This window comes from Lissotriton vulgaris, chromosome 10 (genome assembly GCF_964263255.1).
Source record: "Lissotriton vulgaris chromosome 10, aLisVul1.2, whole genome shotgun sequence".
NCBI classification, from domain to species: Eukaryota; Metazoa; Chordata; class Amphibia; order Caudata; family Salamandridae; genus Lissotriton; species Lissotriton vulgaris.
This window is the reverse complement of record NC_141698.1, coordinates 209,752,350-209,773,460: the sequence shown is the minus strand read 5'-3', so window position 1 is coordinate 209,773,460 and position 21,111 is coordinate 209,752,350.

The following is a 21,111-nucleotide window of genomic DNA, read 5'->3' as shown; positions in this document are numbered from 1 at the left end:
TGCAGGTATACAATTGATTTATATGCTGTGTTTAAAAACGAATTTTGAAATCAATTAAATTTCAGGATATGTACTGTTAGAGCTTCATAGGTTGTTTGGGGTCATATTTAGAAGGCATTTTAGTGTCTTTGATGTTATTTTTCCCTTTTTAAATGGAAAGCGTTCCTCATGGGGCCCTGAGCAGTTCTTAGCCATGTTATTTTATAGGAAGTGGATAACATGGCTAAGAGCATTTGCTGGAAAATGCATGAATATTGCTGACTTTTCTGCGATGTTATGTTTACCTTTTTAAATGGAAAGTGTTCCTCTTGGGGCAAGTGTCTTGTAAATACGCTCCCACTTGCGCTTGGCAAATTTAGATTTTGATTATGGGAGTTACCTAGCCATGTTAATAGTGTCCCAAAAATGGTGCTAGGGCATTCCAGAAAACACTTTCATGTGTCTCAAGGACATTTTTAGTCATTTCTTCATGAATGCAGGTATACAATTGATTTATATGCTGTGTTTAAAAACGAATTTTGAAATCAATTAAATTTCAGGATATGTACTGTTAGAGCTTCATAGGTTGTTTGGGGTCATATTTAGAAGGCATTTTAGTGTCTTTGATGTTATTTTTCCCTTTTTAAATAGAAAGCGTTCCTCATGGGGCCCTGAGCAGTTCTTAGCCATGTTATTTAATAGGAAGTGGATAACATGGCTAAGAGCATTTGCTGGAAAATGCATGAATATCGCTGACTTTTCTGCGATATTCATGCATTGCGGCCGTTTTTTTTCGCATTTGCGAGCAGTTCTTAGCCATGTTATCCAATGGGAGGTGGATAACATGGCTAAGAGCATTTGCTGGATATTGCATGAATATCGTTGACTTTTCAGCGATATTCATGCATTGCGGCTGTTTTTAATCGCATTTGTGATAAACAATTACATTTCTTGATATGTACTTTTAGAGCTTCATAGGTTGTTTGGGGCTATATTTAGAAGGCATTTTAGTGTCTTTGATGTTATGTTTACCTTTCTAAATGGAAAGCGTTCCTCTTGGGGCAAGTGTCTTGTAAATACGCTCCCACTTGCGCTTGGCAAATTTAAATTTTGATTATGGGAGTTACCTAGCCATGTTAATAGTGTCTCAAAAATGGTGCTAGGGCATTCCAGAAAACACAATCATGTGTCTCAAGGACATTTTTAGTCATTTCTTCATGAATGCAGGTATACAATTGATTTATATGCTGTGTTTAAAAACGAATTTTGAAATCAATTAAATTTCAGGATATGTACTGTTAGAGCTTCATAGGTTGTTTGGGGTCATATTTAGAAGGCATTTTAGTGTTTTTGATGTTATTTTTCCCTTTTTAAATGGAAAGCGTTCCTCATGAGGCCCTGAGCAGTTCTTAGCCATGTTATTTAATAGGAAGTGGATAACATGGCTAAGAGCATTTGCTGGAAAATGTATGAATATCGCTGATTTTTCTGCGATATTCATGCATTGCGGCCGTTTTTTTTCACATTTGCAAGCACTTCTTAGCCATGTTATCCAATGGGAGGTGGATATCATGGCTAAGAGCATTTGCTTCAAAGGTTGTTTGGGGTTATACACCATTTTTGGGAAATTATTAACATGCCTATCTAACTCCCATAATCAAAATCTAAATTTGCCAATCGCAGGTGGGAGCGTATTTACAATAAATTTGCACCATGAACAACGTAAAATAGCATACTAGACACTCAAATGCCTTATAAATATGACCCAAAACATCTTATGAAGCACTAGTAGTGCATATTTCCAGAAATGTATTGGTTTTCATTTAATGATTTACTTCATTGGTAGGCCTTCACATGTTTTTTTACCTTGGTTTTTTTCAGTGATAATCTTATCTGCAACCATGTGTTGGCCTCACCTCAAATAAACAAAACAGGTGATGGACTGAATGTGGATCAATGACACACATTCACCCCAGTCTAAAGATCTGGGCCTAAACAAATCTTTAGATAGGCTACATCTTATCGTCATCCTGAATTAATGATTTAAAATATTAGGGAGTGATTTATGAGTGTTGTATGCCTGTTTTGTACCATTGAGTGTCATTTTTGTGATGCAGTGCTGGTGGAAAATATTTGCTATGTTAAATAATTAGTACGGCATTAAGTTTTAGATGACTGTTATTTATTTACTGTTTGGTAATAGTGGTTAATAACATTTTATATTATATTTTTCCACAGATTCAACTGCAGATTCTTTCATAGTTTGTAAAATGCCTTCCAAAAGTAGAATAAGAAAGGCTAGAAAACGTCAAAGACAGCAGGATGAGGTTTTATTGCAGCAGTCCTCTTCCCCAAATACTTGTCAAAACACCAAGAAAGGTCCGGGTAAGAGCACGAAATCATTCTTAAGAAATATTTGTAGTAAAAAAAGTTTTGCTCAAAAAAATGTTTCAGTTCACAAAAAGAAAAGTAATTTAAATGGAAAGGAGAGACCAATCACAAATGTTACTGGTAGAGGAAGAGATAACTCTGTGCATGATAGTAGAAGGAAACAACAGTTTAGGGACATTCGAAATCGAATGTTCCGTAATAGGATATTAGTTAATTTATTGAAAAATATTAAAAAGAAAGGCCAACAGAAAGCGGCATTTTATAAGAAGAAGAAAAATGTAGAGAAAATTATTGATCATGCTTTTGAAATTAAGCGAAAGTTGTTTATTTTGGTAATCAATAGAATTAGGAAACTAAGCAAGGTAATTTCTGATTTCAAAACAAAAAGTAGATGGAAGAGAGTAGTAAATCGTACTAACTTTTGTGAAGTTTTTTCCGGAGAATGGATGCATAGTTCAAGTTCTGAGGCATTTTTTAATGAGGAGACTTATTTTCAGGATAATGATTTGGTGCATGCAGTTGACATCAGTGGTCGAGCTTATGAAGTGAAGGATGGTTGTCCAGTTGAAAAAGAACAACTTGTGACAACAGAGACAGAAGAGGCGCTAAGTGATGAGGTTTTAGGAAGACGTCCTAAGGGTCCTGTGTACATTTGGAAGTGTAGTTCTATTTGCAGTGTGCGACAGGTTTCCATCAATTTGCTTTGTGATTTTATACGGACATTTAATAAGAAAAGTTTGAAGCAGAAAATGAAGTTGTTGCAAGATTTATATCCTTGCAGAGTGAGACAAATGACAGGTTTGCGTGGTCATTCACTGGCTTGTCTTTCCAGGAGAGTATGCCAGAGTGTTTTTCATCATTTCAGGATGCTAGCAGTGCATCATAATAAAGTGAGAAAATTAGTGAGAATGTTGTATTATGCTAAGAGTCCAGCAATTATGCTTAAACAATTATGTGCTGCTCTTTTGCATGGTTCTGAAATAGATGTGAAGAATATTTGTGAAGAAATTGAGTTTTGTTACTTTGGTAGTAAAGATGAGAATGTTCAAATTGACCCAGAAGTAGAGGGTAATGTGGAAGATAATGTACAGGTTTCCAGTACAGATAATTTTCAGAAGGAAATTGCCACGTTTCAGATGAAATCAAGTGAGAGGCCTAATTTCACTTGTGTATGTTGTCGACGCACTTATTATAAGAATCAGACTAAGGTAGTGGATTTATATGCAAAAAGTGAAAGGGAAAATAATAGTGAATGGAAGGATTTTGCCACATACTTGATGGTAGAAAATTATTTTGATTTGGGATCGGATCAACGTGTGTGTACTTATTGTTGTAATAAATTAAACCAAAACCAGATGCCTGCTAGGGCAGTTCATAATAATCTGGAATTGGTTGAGATTCCTTCTGAATTGAAGGATTTAAATACTTATGAATCTATTTTGATTCAAAGTATCCATCCCTTTCAGGCTATTGTAAGAATGGAGCCAAAGACAGGGAAGTTGCAGATTTACAGAGAGGATTAAAGGGAAGAGTTGTTTATTTGCCTCTAGATTTGAACAAAAACATTAACACAATTGGAATAGAAAAAGTGGAAGAGGAACCTCTGGTTATCTTGGTTAATGGGGTTCCGACAAAGAATAAGAAAATATGGCAAGATTTAGTGGATGTTAGGAAAGTCAAAAAGGCAACAGTGTATTTGAAGAAAAATAATAAGTACTATAAGAATGTATATGTTGCAGAAGAGGAAGTAAGTGATGAAGAGGATAGCGATTTGTGTGCTGGCCAAATTGAGAAAGTAGAGGCCTCTAAAAGTGAAGAAATATATGAACATTATAGTGTTCATCCTTTGCATTCCAAGGAAGTCATGGGGAATGCTATTGAGTTGTTTCAAATGAAACAAGCCAAAGGGAGTCCCATTAGTGTTTGGGAGGAAAGTTTGGAAGCTCGGTGTTTCCCACAGCTATTTCCCACAGGTCAAGGAGGAAGATATGATGAGCGACCTCATCAAATTCCTGCGTCTGAATACCGGACTTTACGATTGTATGCAGCAGATCCTAGGTTTCGGCAATGCATTCCCTATTTGTTTCATCTCCTGTTTGAAAGCGATCTGTCTGGACTGTCATATGCAGTGAACCACATCTTAAAAAGTGGTATACAGATGCGAAACATCTCGGCAAGTGACTTTATGCATAAAGTCAATGTCCAAGACAGTATTTTGGATTCTCACTTAATTAATCTCATGGCGTGTCAGCGTGGTACTAATGAGTACTGGTACCGTCGTCATGGTGATTTAAAATGTATGCTGAGGAACTTAGGAACTCCAACATGGTTCCTCACTCTGAGCTGTGCCGAGTATGGCTGGGAAGACTTACTTGAATTTCTACGAGAGGCAAATGGAAATATTGAAAACATTGAATTCAAGACACCTGGAGAACTGTGTTCTTTGGATCCAGTGAATGTATGCAGGTACTTCAATCATAGATTTGAAGCTATGATGTCTTTCATCACAAATAAAAAGAATCCACCTCTTGGAGAGGTGTTGGATTTCTTCTGGAGAAAGGAGTACCAAGCAAGAGGTGCCCCTCATATACATATGTTGTTGTGGATCAAGGATGCACCTAAATTTGGAACAGATCCGGATGACTTAGTGATGAATTTCATCGAACAGTATTCTACGTGTGCTGTTCCAAACGCAACGGAGAAGAAAAGTCTAAGAGAACAAGTTCTACGTTTCCAAAGCCATCGTTGTGGAAAGTACTGTCGTCGTAAATTCAGAAACAAGGACAAGTTCTACACCAAATGTCGTTTCAACTTTCCACGACCGGTGATTTCTAAAGGAAGAGTGAACAGTTTGATGTCTTCGCTGCGACATAATGTGACGAGGAAATCGCCCAAGAATACATACAATTTGAAAAGGAACGAAGAGTCCAAGTACATAAATGACTACAACCCAGTGATTTTGTCCATGTGGAATGCTAACATGGATATACAGTTTGTGGCTGACAACTGTATGGCTGTGGCTCGCTATGTGACATCTTACATCACCAAAAAAGAAAAGACCGAACTGAAGGATATGTGGGAGGACATTTCTCATGAAAAGAGCCTCAGCAAGAAGTTGTACAGTTTCAGTCTGAAGATGTTGTCGCATCGAGAAATCGGAGCTTACGAATGTTCTGACCGGTTGTCTTCAGCAAGTCTCTATGCCAAATCCAGGAGTCTCGTTTGGGCGAGTCTTGGTCTTGCTGCAACGCGAAATCGAGTTCTAAAACCTGTCCGGGAAATTGAGTATTTGGCAGAAAAGGAACCAAACAGTACCGACATTTTGAAGACCAACATGTTGGATACATATTATCCAAATCGAAGCAGTCACCTTGAGAATGTTTGTCTATATGAGGTTCTCCAAAATTATATATTCAAGAGGAACATCAAAGAAGATATTGAGAAAGGAGTGTATGCTGTAATTGGAAGTGAGGGATGCCTGGTCAAGCAAAGAAAATGCCAATTAGTAAACCATCGAAAATTGAGTGGTGAATCTCCAGAAAAAAAGGAGTTTTTTTATTTAGCACTTTTGCAACTTTTCAAGCCTTGGCGTGCAGAAGAGGAACTGCTTGGAGATTTCCTCTGTTACGAAGACTCTTTCAATGCAGCCAAGGAGTCCATAGAATGTCCTGCTTTTTCTAAATATCAAGAAATGCTAACTTTGGAAATTGAGCAGGAAGCAACGATTGCAGCCGAGATTGCCAGAGACAGTTCTCAGGACAGTCAGAGTTCTGTTTCATTGAGTCAAGATCCACTTGGAGGACCTATTATCGAAAATGAAGCTGCCACTGCTATGAATGAAGTGGAAAGAGCCATGGCACATGCTCAGGAGGATTCAGTTAACTTAGAAGACTTGGAAAAACAACTCAACGTTGAGCAGAGGAAAATATATGATGAAGTTACCACGGAAATTGAGCACGGATTAAGTCATGAGAAGAACAAGTGCTCATGTACATCGTTGAAGCCTGTCCGACTGTACGTGAGTGGAGAAGCGGGAACTGGAAAAAGTTTCCTCATTAAAGCAATTTCTTGTTATTTGCAGGAAAGGACTGAGTCATCGCTGTCTTGTGTTGTTACCGCTCCTACTGGACTGGCAGCACATAACATTAAAGGTATTACTTTGCATCGTCTACTGATGCTGCCGGTGGAGCATGACAACAAATTACAATACAACAAGTTATCTGGAGATGCTTGCTGTGAAGTTTCAAGAGTCTTGAGGAAAATGAAACTACTTATCATTGACGAAGTAAGCATGGTTTCCAATGTCATGCTTGCCTTTGTGCATTTGAGAATGCAAGAAGTACTTAAAACTGAATATGATGTGTTATTTGGTGGGAAACACATCATTGTTTTCGGAGATCTTCTGCAGCTGACACCAGTAAAAGGTCAACCTGTGTTCAAAATACTCACGCATGAAGATACCAGGAAGTGCCTAGGGAGCATTGGCAACGTCAATATATGGTTAAACTTCAATTATGCAGAACTGCATCAAAATATGCGTCAGGCAAAGGATGAAGATTACAAGAATATTCTACAAGATATTAGAATTGGAAAAGTGACTGAGCATGGGAAAGAAGCTTTAAATGCACGATTACTGTCAAATTTATATCCCACACAAGAGATTGTGCCTGAGAATATTTTTCAGAAAATTACTGAGAAGAAATCCGGGATATGTCTCATGCCAACTCTTGCAGAATGTGCCATCTTCAACAACAAAATGTTGAATTTGGAAAAGCAAGAGATTGTGAAACTTGAAGCTATCGACAAATTAGAGCATATGGGATCAACAATTATTTTGTCAGACAATTTGAAATCAAAATTGGATTCATTAGAGAAGACTATATCTAAAACAGCGGGTTTTGAAAAGACTTTGAATGTGTGTTTAAATTGCCGAATCATTTTGAGAAGGAATTTACATGTAGAAAGAGGTCTGGTAAATGGATCAATGGGTAATGTTGTTGATTTTGAGAAATACAGAAATAGAGATGGAATAGAATTTTTAAGAATTAAATTTGATGGCATTGAGGAAGTACAGCAAATTGGTCGTTGTTCTGCTAGGTTTTTGCTTGTTAAAGACTTATATGTTCGCCGTAAACAGTTTCCTGTTTGCTTGGCATATGCGGTGACAATCCATAAATCGCAAGGTTTAAGTGTAGACTGTGCATTGGTGAATATTGGCAGTTCTGTGTTCAAGGAGGGTATGGCATATGTGGCATTGTCACGAGTTAGAACTTTATCGGGATTGTACTTGATTGACTGTGATGTCACAAACATTTGTGCGGATCTAGATTGTGTTAAGGAATACAATAGGTTAAGAAGAGAGTATGCGCCACATTTGCCTCAATATCCTTTGTTTGAGAAACGTGTGGTAGGCCGGAAACGTAGAAATAGCAGTAATAGTAGGGAGGTTGTTGCAAAAAGACTAAAAGTCAATGACCCGAAAATTGTTAGCAGAAAGAAAGTGGATTCTGTTGAAGATGTTGTCGGTTTTCAATTTGAAAACAGTTCTGGTGTCAACTGCTATGCAAATGTAGTGGTTAATGTTCTCTTTTCACTAGAGAGTTTAAAAGAACAGATTCTGTTGAATTCAGAACAAATTTTATGCTGTTTATTGAATTCTGTTTTCGAGAAATGTAGCACTGATCGAACAAAAGTAGAAAGTGTGTCTGAAGTTCGTTATCTGTTAGATGAATGTTCAGGTCAAACAGACTTCTCTGAAAATAATCAGCAAGATTGTCAGGAGTTTTTAATGTATATGCTTGATATATTGCAAGATGAGGGTGTAGATGTAGATCAACTGTTTGGGCTTTCTTATCAATGGCAGCATGACTGCGAGAATTGTAGGGTATCAAGTACTACTAGTGTAGACTCAGAAAGATTTATATATTTAACTTTGCCAGACAGTAAATCAGTCTCCTTTAATAAGCTAGTAAATGCAGCGGATCACAACATGGAGTGTAGCCAATGTAAATCTGAAATGATGTCAACATTACTTATACGTAGATATGGCCAGTATGTCATTTTAATGATGCAACGATGTAGGCCTGATGGATCAAAATTGTCAACTTTAATAAAAAAATTTGTGGCTTCTCAGCTTTCAATATCAGGAAGGACTTTTGTAACTGTAGCAATTATCTATCACGATGGTCCTTCAACTACTTCAGGACATTATACAGCTTATTTAAAGTCTCGAAACGGCTGGTCATTCTGCAATGATTCCGTTGTAAGTTTCAAAAAAAAATTGCCGTTTGACCTTAAAAATTCTTACCTGGTGTTTTTAAAACCAAAATTTTAAAGAAAGAATCTCGAGATTTCCTATGAAGAATTGGAAAAGGTTCATCTAGTTGAGGGAATGTAAGTCTGCAATGCTGTCTAGATTATTGGTCCAAAACTTTTAATTGTAATGTTATTTTGTAAAATCCGACTATATAAACCTGATGCAAGTAAGTCTGCTTCATAGTAAGCAGTATCAGTGTCATAGGAAAAGGAGAACATGAGTGACAAAGAAGGGTAAGATATTAGTAGTCCAGGATTGTGAAAATTATCTTAAATGTTTTCTTTTTGCAAGTTGCGAATATAGAAAATGACGGGATTTGATTGGAAGAATTACAAGACTTGTGAATAGCTGCATCATGATTTGGCCAAGTGGAAACATGTGGTAGAATGTGAGAAGTCTTTTCTTGTATGTAGCATATTTTTCGAATCGTTGGAGGTTTTCTTTCAGAAAGTGGCGGGCTGACAATATTTATAGCACAACACAGTGGACGCTGTTCATAGGACATCCTTCGACGTCATTGAAAGTAAGTTAATTTTAAGGAGTTTTGAATTCAGATTTCTTATGTTGAATGGGTTTTTTAAACACAATCATTTTGATTGTGTTTTTTTTTCCCCGCTGTTACATGATGAATACCTTCAAGTCACTGATTTAAGTGAAATTTGATACATTCTGAGAACAGCAAAAATAAACCATTTAACATGTATAATTAATGTTTTGCTTTTTGTACTTATGATATACATTTAGAAATGTGAAGTAGATATGGAGAAACTGAGTCTTCTGTAAGTGTCAATTTTAATCCTTACAGTGCTGTACTTCTGGGTACTGTTTTTTTTTTAAAAAAAATGAATAGGCCTCACCTCAAAGAAAGCTGTTGAAAGCAGACATCTTATTTGCATCCTGAAACAATCATTTAAAATGTTAGACACAATTTTATGATGGCTTTACATCTTTTTTGCGCTGCATTTGCATCACTATTGTGAGACATTAGCAGTGCAAAAAAAGCACCATGTTCCAAAATAGGCCTCAGTTCTTCAACATCAAGATACAGTTTTTTGTAAAATATATATATTTAGGATTGTGTAGGGGACGTAGAGAAGCAGAGACTTCTGTAAATGTCAAAGTTGTTGAAAAACTGTTTGTTCTTGAACCTTTTCCCTTGTCTTTTCTAATTTTTAAGTACATGTTTTAATACTTTTGGAAATGTTTGTTCTCTGTTTTACAGATTGAAAGTATGAAAAAATATTTTAAAAAGGTAACAAGAATTATAAGGTAAATGTTTTCTACTCTTTTTACCCGCAATGCACTGCTGATGATGTCACTGACACTATCTCTCATTTACTCTCTATAGCTGTCTTTCTTTTTACATTATTCTCTGTTTACTTCCCTTATACTAACTCTTCTTTTTTTAAAAAAAATATTTTTTTAGTTCGCTTAAAGTTCGCGAACCGGTCAGCGAACTTGAAGCGAACCAAAAGAAATAGAGCTTGCCAGAGTGATAAACATTCTAGCAATTTTATTTGAAAGGGGAGGTAGTTCTGAAAAGAACTTTTTTTTTTGTTTTTGTTGTTTTATATATATATTTTTTTTTTCTGAACATTTTTTGATTTTTTTGTATTTTTAGAACAGTTTTATGTTTTTTTTGTGTTTTTTATGGAGGGGAAACAACAAAAAAACAGGCATTGAAAACGGCTCAACAGGAGCAAAAAAAAAATTACTTCTTGGGTGCATTAGGGCACTTATGGTTTTCGAACACCATATTAATCAAGTTGATGCTCATGTTCCCATATGACAACATAGCACCGCAATATATACAAGTAAACCTCATATGTTGGAAATTTGGTTGAATATTTGGCACAGTTTCCTGTGCCTCTCTTCCTGACAAAGACATTGATGAGGTAGATCTGGCCACAGGAGTTGTCGGGGGATTGTCTTGTAGGTCCCTTAACTCAGCCCGGCTGTAGTTCAAGGGATGCCACCTGGTCATATGTCGATGCATAGTATAGTTGCCCATACTATATTTCTTCTCTGTTCCTCTTGACAATCTGTAATCACAGATGAGGCAGGTGGCATATTTCGCATTCACCTTCTTCTCCCCTGGAGGGATGGAAAAAAACTGCCAGATGAAACTAGTTTTTCTCTTTGAAACACGGGGCAACTCTGGGATAAATTGTTGTTGATCTGGATCCTCTTCTTCTTCTTCCTCCTCTTCCTGCTCTCTGTTGGAGGTAAATTGACTTGGTGGTCCTCTCTTCTTATGAGGAGGTGGAGGTGGTGGTGGGGGTGCACCAGCTGCAGCAAGAATGGAAGCCATTGTTGAACTTCAGGTAAATGGTCTTTCTCTCACCAAGATGAAAGTCAGAGTGAGGAAAGAAGGAGGGGTTTACATGATTTGGGAAAAGCAAAAGTTCTGAACCAATGAAAAGTGTTATTTTTAGGTCACATGACCTAGTCATACATCATTTGGAAACCAAAAGTGAAATGAACCAATGAAAAGTTTGATAAACAAGTCACATGACCTGTTCCGCTTACGTTACGCGGTCCGCGCCGCGTCTCGGATCGCTTCCGGTTAGCGGTCCGGAGCACTTCCGGGAGCGCTAACGCAGCGCGTCATTAGACGCATTACGCGACAACGTGATACGTCGCGCTTCCGCGACGCGTCACAGTTCCGCTAACGTAACGTTGACCGGTTCGCGGACTAGGTCGCGGCATCAAGATGAGCTAACGGAAAGCTTCCCGGTTCGCGAACTAGAAGCGAAGGAAAAAAAATATAAAAAAAAAAATTATTAATAAACATCTAAAATATATTTTAAGATTTAAAGAAGAATACATTTTACAGTTACAGATGTTAGCTTTTAAAAAACCAATGAAATTCACAGAAAAAACCATAGGTTATAGACCATATATAGTTAGGAATTTGCATTTACAAAACCTTGAAAATTCAGTGAAAAAACCATAGGTTATAGACCATATATAGTTAGGGATTTGCATTTACAAAACCTTATTTTACTCGCATAAAACCATTGAAATTCCATATATAGTTAGATGCGCTAACTATATATCGCGCACCCGCAATCCACTGCTGATGATGTCACATATTACATCATTCATGACATGGTCAGTGACATCACTGATGACATCACTGATGACAACATCCAGTGACTGTATGTTTCTGTAAAGTTAAAATATGTCTTACATATTGAAGAATGAGTGAATGTATAAGTGTCTGGATGAAGGATTTAGTAGGTGCATGACTGACTGTATGAGTGAGTGATTAAATGTGTCTCACTGAGTGCATGGGTTAGTGACTAAACTGTCTTAATTTGCGCATCATTATGTCTGTTGTTCTGTAAACTGTTGCATGTGTTGATAAGTAGCTATATGAGTAACTATATGGGTTATTGATTGGTTGCCCAAGTATTTGTATGGGAGACTGAGTGTGTGTGTGGGTGGCTGGGAGGTGTATGACTCTGTGCATAGATGTGTGAGCAGTTGATTCACTAGATGTATGGTTTCAAAAGTGCATGTGGAAAAAGCTGTATGGGCGGTTGACTGTGTGCATGAGTGTATTGGTGAGTGAATGGATATCTCAGTGCTACATGTCAAAGTAAGTACATATGTAAAACACAGTACATGTGAGAGTTGACATATATAAATAACTGTGCATAAGAGCCAGTGAATGTGTGAGTGGCTGTATGGATCATTGTGAACTTGTATCAGGGATTGTATAAGAGAGTAAATATGTGTTAGTATATGTTTGAATAAGTAAAGTTTGTATAACTGTATAGTTGAGGAAATGGAGGTGTGATTGATTCTTTGCATAACTGACTAGGTGTGTGAGTAACTCCATGGATGAGTGACAGTCTGTGAGTGTCTGTTTACACTGATTGTATCTAAGGTTATATTAGAGTCTGAAGAGGTTCATCGTATTATCACATGAATGATATCATCAGTGATGTCATCAGTCATGTCAAATGAGATGTCATCAGTGATGTCATCAGTGATGTCATTTGAGATGTCATCAGTGATGTCATTTGAGATGTCATCAGTGATGTCATCAGTGATGTCACTGACCATGTCATGAATGATGTAATATGTGACATCATCAGCAGTGGATTGCGGGTGCGCGATATATAGTTAGCGCATCTAACTATATATGGAATTTCAATGGTTTTATGCGAGTAAAATAAGGTTTTGTAAATGCAAATCCCTAACTATATATGGTCTATAACCTATGGTTTTTTCACTGAATATATATATATATATATATATATATATATATATATATATATATATATATATATATATATATATATATATATATATATATATATATATATATATATATATATATATATATTCACTGAAAAAACCATAGGTTATAGACCATATATAGTTAGGGATTAGCATTTAAAAAACCTTATTTTATTTGCACAAAACCATTGAAATTCCATATATAGTTAGTTGCACTAACTATATATCGCGGACCCGCAATCCACTGCTAATGATGTCACATATTACATCATTCATGACATTGTCAGTGACATCACTGATGACATCACTGATGACATCTCAAATGACATCACTGATGACATCACTGATGACATCACTGATGACAACACCCAGTGACTGTATGTTTCTGTAAAGTTAAAATATGTCTTACATATTGAAGAATGAGTGGATGTATAAGTGTCTGGATGAAGGATTTAGTAGGTGCATGACTGACTGTATGAGAGAATGATTAAATGTGTCTCACTGAGTGTATGGGTTAGTGATTAAAGTGTCTTAATTTGGCAATCATTATTTATGTTGTTCTGTAAACTGCTGCATGTTTAAATCAGTAGCTATATCAGTAACTATATGGGTTATTGAATGGTTGCCCAAGTATTTGTATGGGAGACTGAGTATGTGTGTGGGTGGCTGGGAGGTGTATAACTCTGTGCATAGATGTGTGAGCAATTGATTCCCTAGGTGTATGGGTTCAAAAGTGCATGTAGAAACAGCTGTATGGACAGTTGACTGTGTGCATGAGTATATTGGTGAGTGAATGGATATCTCAGTGCTACATGTCAAAGTAAGTACATATGTAAAACACACTCCATGTGAGAGTTGACATATATAAATAACTGAACATAAGAGCCAGTGAATGTGTGAGTGGCTGTATGAATCATTGTGAACTTGTATCAAGGATTGTATAAGAGAGTAAATATGTGTTACTATATGTTTGAATAAGTAAGGTGTGTATAACTGTATAGTTGAGGAAATGGAGATGTGATTGATTCTTTGCATGACTGACTAGGTGTGTGAGTAACTCCATGGATGTGTGACAGTCTGTGAGTGCCTGTTTACACTGAGTGTATCTAAGGTTATATTAGAGTCTGAAGATGTATTATCACATAAATGATATCATCAGTGATGTAATCAGTAATGTCAAATGAGATGTCAGTGATGTCATCAGTGATGTTATTTGAGATGTCATCAGTGATGTCATCAGTGATGTCATTTGAGATGTCATCAGTGATGTCATCAGTGATGTCACTGACCATGTCATGAATGATGTAATATGTGACATCATTAGCAGTGGATTGCGGGTCCGCGATATATAGTTAGTGCAACTAACTATATATGGAATTTCAATGGTTTTGTGCAAATAAAATAAGGTTTTTTAAATGCTAATCCCTAACTATATATGGCCTATAACCTATGGTTTTTTCAGTGAATTTTCAAGGTTTTGTAAATGCAAATTCCTAACTATATATGGTCTATAACCTATGGTTTTTTCTGTGAATTTCATTGGTTTTTTAAAAGCTAATATCTTTAGCTGTAAAATATATTCTTTATTAAGTGACGTATCACGTAGCCCGTGAGACGCCTCATGATGCATCGCATAACCGTGACGTATCGTCTCTGCAGCGCAAACCAAACCCAAAACGTAAGCGCGCCAGAACACGCTTAAAGATATATATATATTTTTTTAACCTTAATTAGACAAAATCCACACGTGCACATATCACAAACGTTCAAAAAACACAATATGTCGGACTCCCGTTACGCTGCCGGTTAGCTGCCCGGTTAACGTACCAGGAAGCACCTTTACCGCGAAAAATCGCAATTTTTTTTTCTTTTGCCCCGCAGGGAACTTTAATAGCCCCCTCATCAATCCTAGGGGTTCAGGAGGGGTCTGCCTTACCCCTTTCATTCATTTACACCTCTTTTTTTTTCCACCTCTTGTCTCTCGATCCTACCGAGAGACAAGATGGCGGCCGCTCCGGACTGTTTACAATGTTGACAGCCAATCAGCTACTCCTCAGACTCCCATTACACTGCCGGTTAGCTTCCCGGTTAGCTGCCCGGTTAGCTGCCTGGTTCACTTACCAAGACGCGTCTCTACGGCGAAAAAATCGGATTTTTTTTTTTTTTGGGGCCCCGCGTGGCTCTATATTATTCCCCTCATCAATCCTAGGGGGTCAGAAGGGGTCTACCTTGCCCCCTTTCCTTCATTTCCCCCTTTGTTTTGGCCTCCTCTTGTCTCTCGATCCTACCGAGAGACAAGATGGCGGCCGCTCCGGACTGTTTAGAATGTTGACAGACACCGGAGGGCCAATCAGCTTCGCATCGCAAAGTTCCGATACGCGAAAAGTTCGCTAACCGGATCGCTGCCCGGAGCGCTGTTACAGATATATATCTTGATTTAAACGTTAATTTCTCAAAATCCACTGAAGCACATATATTGAGACCTAGCAAAGGCACATTGGGCTAACAGTCCCTACAATTTTGCCAAGTTTCGTGGAAATCCATTCAGCCGTTCGGGATAAAAGTGAGTCCAACCGCCCTATGGAAATTAACATGGGAAAAACGCGTTTTGGGACCCCCCTTTTTTCTCGCCCCCCCCCTTGTCGAACCCCCCCCAAATTTCCAGGAGCTGCTCAGAAACAAAATGTGCAATTTTCCTGAAAATTTCAGCCGATTCCGTCCACAAACGCCAAAGTTATTAGACATAGAATTTTCAGAAATCCCATAGGGAAAAAATCCTAACTATATATACCTACTGGCGACCGCCAGTAGGTAATATATATATATATATATATATATATATATATATATATATATATATATATATATATATATAACTACTGGCGGTCGCCAGTAGGTAGTTATAGTTAGGACCTAGTTTTCATAGGAAATCCTCAACATTCTATTTGGAATAACTTTGGCCCTGGTTGAAGAATCTTAGCGAATTTCTCAAAGAAGATGACTCGGTCCGCTGCGCTCCTTCCCTGAAAGTTTGGAGGGGAATTGGTCAAGTGGGGGCTGAGATAAAAGGGGGGTCCCAAAACGTGTTTTCTCCATGTTATTTTCCATAGGACCTTTAGACTGGGCTACAGGTCGAACGGGTGAATGGATTTATAAGAAATTTGGCAAAACTGTACAGTCCAGGTCGCAGATTACGCTTTTTTTGGAATGGTGTAAATCCGTTCAGTAGTTGCTGAGGAAATTAAAGTTAAAGTCAATTATATATCTATACGCGCGCACACGTGCACGCACCCAAACAGCTGCGCGCGCGAGCGGAATTTTGTTGCGTGACGTCTGTTAACGTTCGATTCGAAGGAAATCAGGAAGTGTTGACCGCCATTTTGTCATTGCGAGTAAATATATTGTTGATTTAAAAGCGTTGGAATATGGAAAGGGGAGAAGGTAGAGATTGTTTTGCTGCGTAGGTTTTCTTAGGGTTTGCAGTAAGGCCCTTAAAGGCGAAAATATATATATATATATTTTTTTTTAAGTTGTGTGGTGCGCGCACTCGGTCGCGCACACCTTTTTACAAGAGTGTGAAAATGGAGATAAATCAGAAGTTTGAGTGCTTAGATATAAGGTGGCTCTGAAAAGAGCCATTGTGTTAATTGAGTGTTTTCTGCATTTATAAGTAAGTACCGATGCAGAGCCTGATGTTGCAGAGGAAGATTCTGTTTCCCTCATTCGTGAAATGAACACCGTCTCTCCTATAGACGTCTTGCATGTGGTATCGCAAGTTGTTGTGGTAAATAGAACCCATGCTATAATCTCTGAGGAACGCAGAAACAGATTTATTTACATGTCTCCTTGCTTTCTCAAATTGTGCACAGTGGTGATTGGACCAATTCCATTTCTGTCTTTGGCATATATTGGAATATACCAAGGCAGATCGAGGAAAAAGTGTCATCAATTGTCGAAAGGTGTCTTTTAGAAGCATTTCCAGACCTACCCCAGTGATTGTGCCTAGATCGTTTCCACCACAGTGCACAATTATAAGGTCTGGTTCTGGGAGATGCATAAAAGTTTTCACCAATGGAATCAATTGGTGACATTTCAATCCTCTTTTGGAAATCCATGTTATGTGTACATTTGGTAAGCTGAGGTTGCAAATTCGTCTGCTTACTGCATATTTTTCACTCCAGTGAATATATATGTCCCATTAGCCAGACCTTCATTTTCAAGGGATTTGTAGTCGTCCTCCGATCGGTTCTGGAAGTGGAATGGTAGTTAGAAGTTGAAATTCTAAATAAAGAAAAAGGAAGAGGCTGGGTGTGGTTTAAAAAATAAAAATGATTGGTTGATTGTAAGAAGTGGAGATTGAACAGTACGTTGCATGTTAATGTTTATGTTAAACGAAAAGTACTATTGGGTGTGAAAAAAAAAGACATGTAACAGAGCTGTGGATTGGCAGGTGTTTCTGGAGGGAAAACAGTGTTGCTACTTTGCTGTAGAACGTTGAGATATGAACTTTTGACCTGTGCCTTCAGCCAGGTGCAGAATGAGGTGTTACCATGGAAACAGCCAGAGATGGCAGTGGGTGATGGGTGAGTTTTATGTGACATTGAAAATATTGTGAGGGAGAACCAACTGAAATGTAATTGCTTACGTTACGTGCTCCGCATTGCTTCCGGGAAGCTGCGCTTCGCGCCTCGCGCACCGGAGCACTTCCGGGTGCGCTAACGCGGCGCGTCATATGACGGATTACGCAAGAAGGCGATACGTCGTTGGGGCTCCACCGGAACTGATCGAATTGGTAGTCTACAGTGTTTCCGGATGTTTCAGACTGAAGCTGGCGTCAGCATGAGAGCACCTCGTGGCTACGTCGTGGCCATTCCGCGAGCAATCATGGCAGTCGCTCCCCACCGGAAGTCTGCAGGAGTCGGGGGCCTCAGTGACTCTTGTAGAATCTTCAAGGCTGACGGGACGCTTTTGGGAATGGGGCTCATGCCCTAGCAGTCAAGCGTCCGAGTTCCAGGGTTGCCCAGAGCCATCCTTGCAGGCCAGGCCCAAGTCTGTGGAGCCGACCGCCATTTCCTGAGCTCCGTGGCAGCCGCCTGTCGCTGTATCGGAAGAGTGGGTGCAATTCAGCCGGATGGCGGGTGAGACGGTGTAAATGTGATGATTGGACCAGGGCACCGCAGGACGTGTCTTCAGGTCAAACGGATTGTGGGACAAGGTCCAGAATGGAAGAGGCATCAAAAGGCAAGAAGTTCCGCCTGACCCCGGGAGCCGGCCACCTATGTCGTGGGCGATCTTAGGCCATACCAGGGGAACAAGACTTGGGGAGGGGGCAGGAGCCAAGCGCCCCCTCCGAGTCCGCGTTTCTTGGACCCTGAAGTATGGCACTCAACATTCAGAACTTATGACATTTTTGCAAGGCAGGGACATCGAAGCCTCTCAGGGACCAAGTATATCCAGAGTCCTTCCTACAGAAGGTGGTGGGGGTGGCGGCATTAGCAAGGCATCCCCCCACACAACTTGTCGGACCCTGAAGTATGGCTCTCAACATCCAGAACTTATGACATTTGTGCAAGGCAGGGATATCCAGAGTCCTTCCTACAGAAGGTGGTGGGGGTGGCGGCATTAGCAAGGTATCCCCCCACACAACTTGTCGGACATGACCTCTGGATGTACTGGGTGTTCAATTTCAGAATTGAAACTACTAAGAAGCAATTAGAAGTGTAGTTTTCATGTTGCAGTAGGTTCCATGTAAATAGTTATTTAATACAACGTTTTATCCTGTTACTTTGCTGGTGTGTTGTATATATTTATAATATTTGCATAGTGTTTGTCGTTATTTTGGGCGGGGTGGGTGGCGGAGCCGAGCTGTCTTGCAGCCATAATGGCGTCGAGCTTGGTTCCTCTCTCTAGATTCATGTTTTTTCTAACGATTTATATGTTATAGTTTGCTAGCACGATACAGCGGATAGTCCGCATTTTATATATATGTTCTTTTTATTAGGGGGGTCCTCCGGTGGAGTCGGACGATCTACCTCTAATAAACGGTCCGGGTTGAACCAACTAGCAACAAACGGGGCAGAGATAGGCATGACGGGTTACAAAGGGGACAAAAGTGTGCACTACCTATCCTTCACTATCTGCAAAAACTAAATAGAGTATTGCGACTTTATGCTTATTTGTGAACAGAGAATGACCCAAAGAGAACCAATTTTGAACAATCATAGGCTATTGGCAGTGGGCAGAGAGGCCATGACACAGAAAATGGCTGTTACTTACGTGCATGATGGGGCCTAAAAGGGATTAGATGGCGTGGCCACTGTTTCGCGACTTTCACTTTACTTTTAACAATGGCTGTGGTGAACATAAATGAACGCCGCTTATGTATACCTAATTGTAGTAATTTTCCACAAAAAAGCTTTTGATATTTGGTATTAAAAAACAAAGAAAAACACTGAAAAAACCATAGGTTATAGACCATATATAGTTAAATATCTGAAGTCCATCTCTGCACTGCATGGAGATACAGGTCGTCGATCAGAAGATGTGCTGGCCACCTCTAATGGTAATAGCGTGGCCAGGGCTCTTGTCGTTGCCTCTGCAAATTGCAGAGGGTGCACTTGTTTGACATGCCGCACCATGGTATGTATGGAAAAGAAATATTTTTTTGCTGGATTTCTTCTTAAGAGAACCAAGTCACATATCGTGCAGGTTACTTTTGGTGCATTCACTTTCTTTTGATCTTCAGGATAAGTGAAAAATTGCCAGATGAAAGATTTATTTTTTCTTATTAAAGGTAGTCGATCATTTTGGTCAGATTCGGAAGATGAATGAGATACGGTAGCCATTTCACCAAAGTCTTCCAAAAGATGTAGGACGTTGTTGTCTCTTGAGAGTAGAAAAGATCGTGAGGGAAGTGGGTGGAGTGCTGCGTGTAAATTCCAGAATTGAAACTATTAAGAACCAATTGAAAGTGTTGTTTTCATGTTGCAGTAGGCTGCCATGTAAATAGTTATTTAATAAAACGTTTTACCCTGTTACTTTGCTGGTGTGTTGTGTATCTTTATAATATTTGTCGTTATTTTGGGTGGGGTGGACGGCGGAGCCGAGCTGTCTTGCAGCCATCATGGCGTCGAGCTCGGTTTCTCTCACTAGTTTCATATTTCTCATGAAGGGTTGTTCCTAATTTTTCTATTTTAGCGAGGTCAAAAAAAGATCTCATCAGTGGCCTACTGATTTTGCTCGATTCCTTTTGTTTTTTCTAACGATTTATAGGTTATAGTTTGCTAGCTCGATACAGCGGTTAGTCCGCATTTTATATATATGTCCTTTTTATTAGGGGTGTCTTCCGGTGGAGTCGGACGATCTACCTCTAATAAACGGTCCGGGTTGAACCAACTACCATCATGATTTTGTATATCTTCTGAGCTGGATTTAAGCGCACAATTGTTAAAGTATGAAACGTTTTATATTTCTAAAAAAAATACCAAGGTGTGTACATCCGGTAACGCACGAAAGTTTAAAAAGACATTCTGCTCCATTTACTGAAAAGTTTCATAAGAATAAAAAAGAAGTTTAGGTACAGTCTCTTTGACGTACTATAAGTTCTTTGAGGGGTGTATGAAGAATTTCAATAAGTTCAAATCGCAACGTTTTTACGAAATATATAGGCATGTGCGCTCACTCGGTCGCGCACGAAAGCCTGGAAATGCGATATCCATTTTATTGACAACTGTTGCCGAGAGTGCGCACACCGGGTCGCGCACGAAAGTTTAGTAAGGCTATTTTTATTTACAGACAAATTTTAATGTGTTTAAAAAAAGGCAAGGTACAGACTTTCGAATTCTGTATTGCTTTACAAGGAGTCTCTATGGAATTTGAACAGTGAAGAAAACGGCTTGTTTTGGAAAAAAATATTGCCAGAACTTTATTGCCAAAAGTATAGGTTGCATACACAACATTTTTCTGAATTAGCATTTTAAAAACCAATGAAATTCACAAAAAAAACCATAGGTTTTACACACGTTATAGTTAGGAAGTAGCATTTAAAAAACCTATGAAATTCACTGAATAAACCATAGGTTTGACACATGTTATAGTTAGCTGGAAATTTTACTGACATAAAACCAATGAAATTCCACGTTATAGTTAGTTGGACTCACTATAACTTGCGCGTG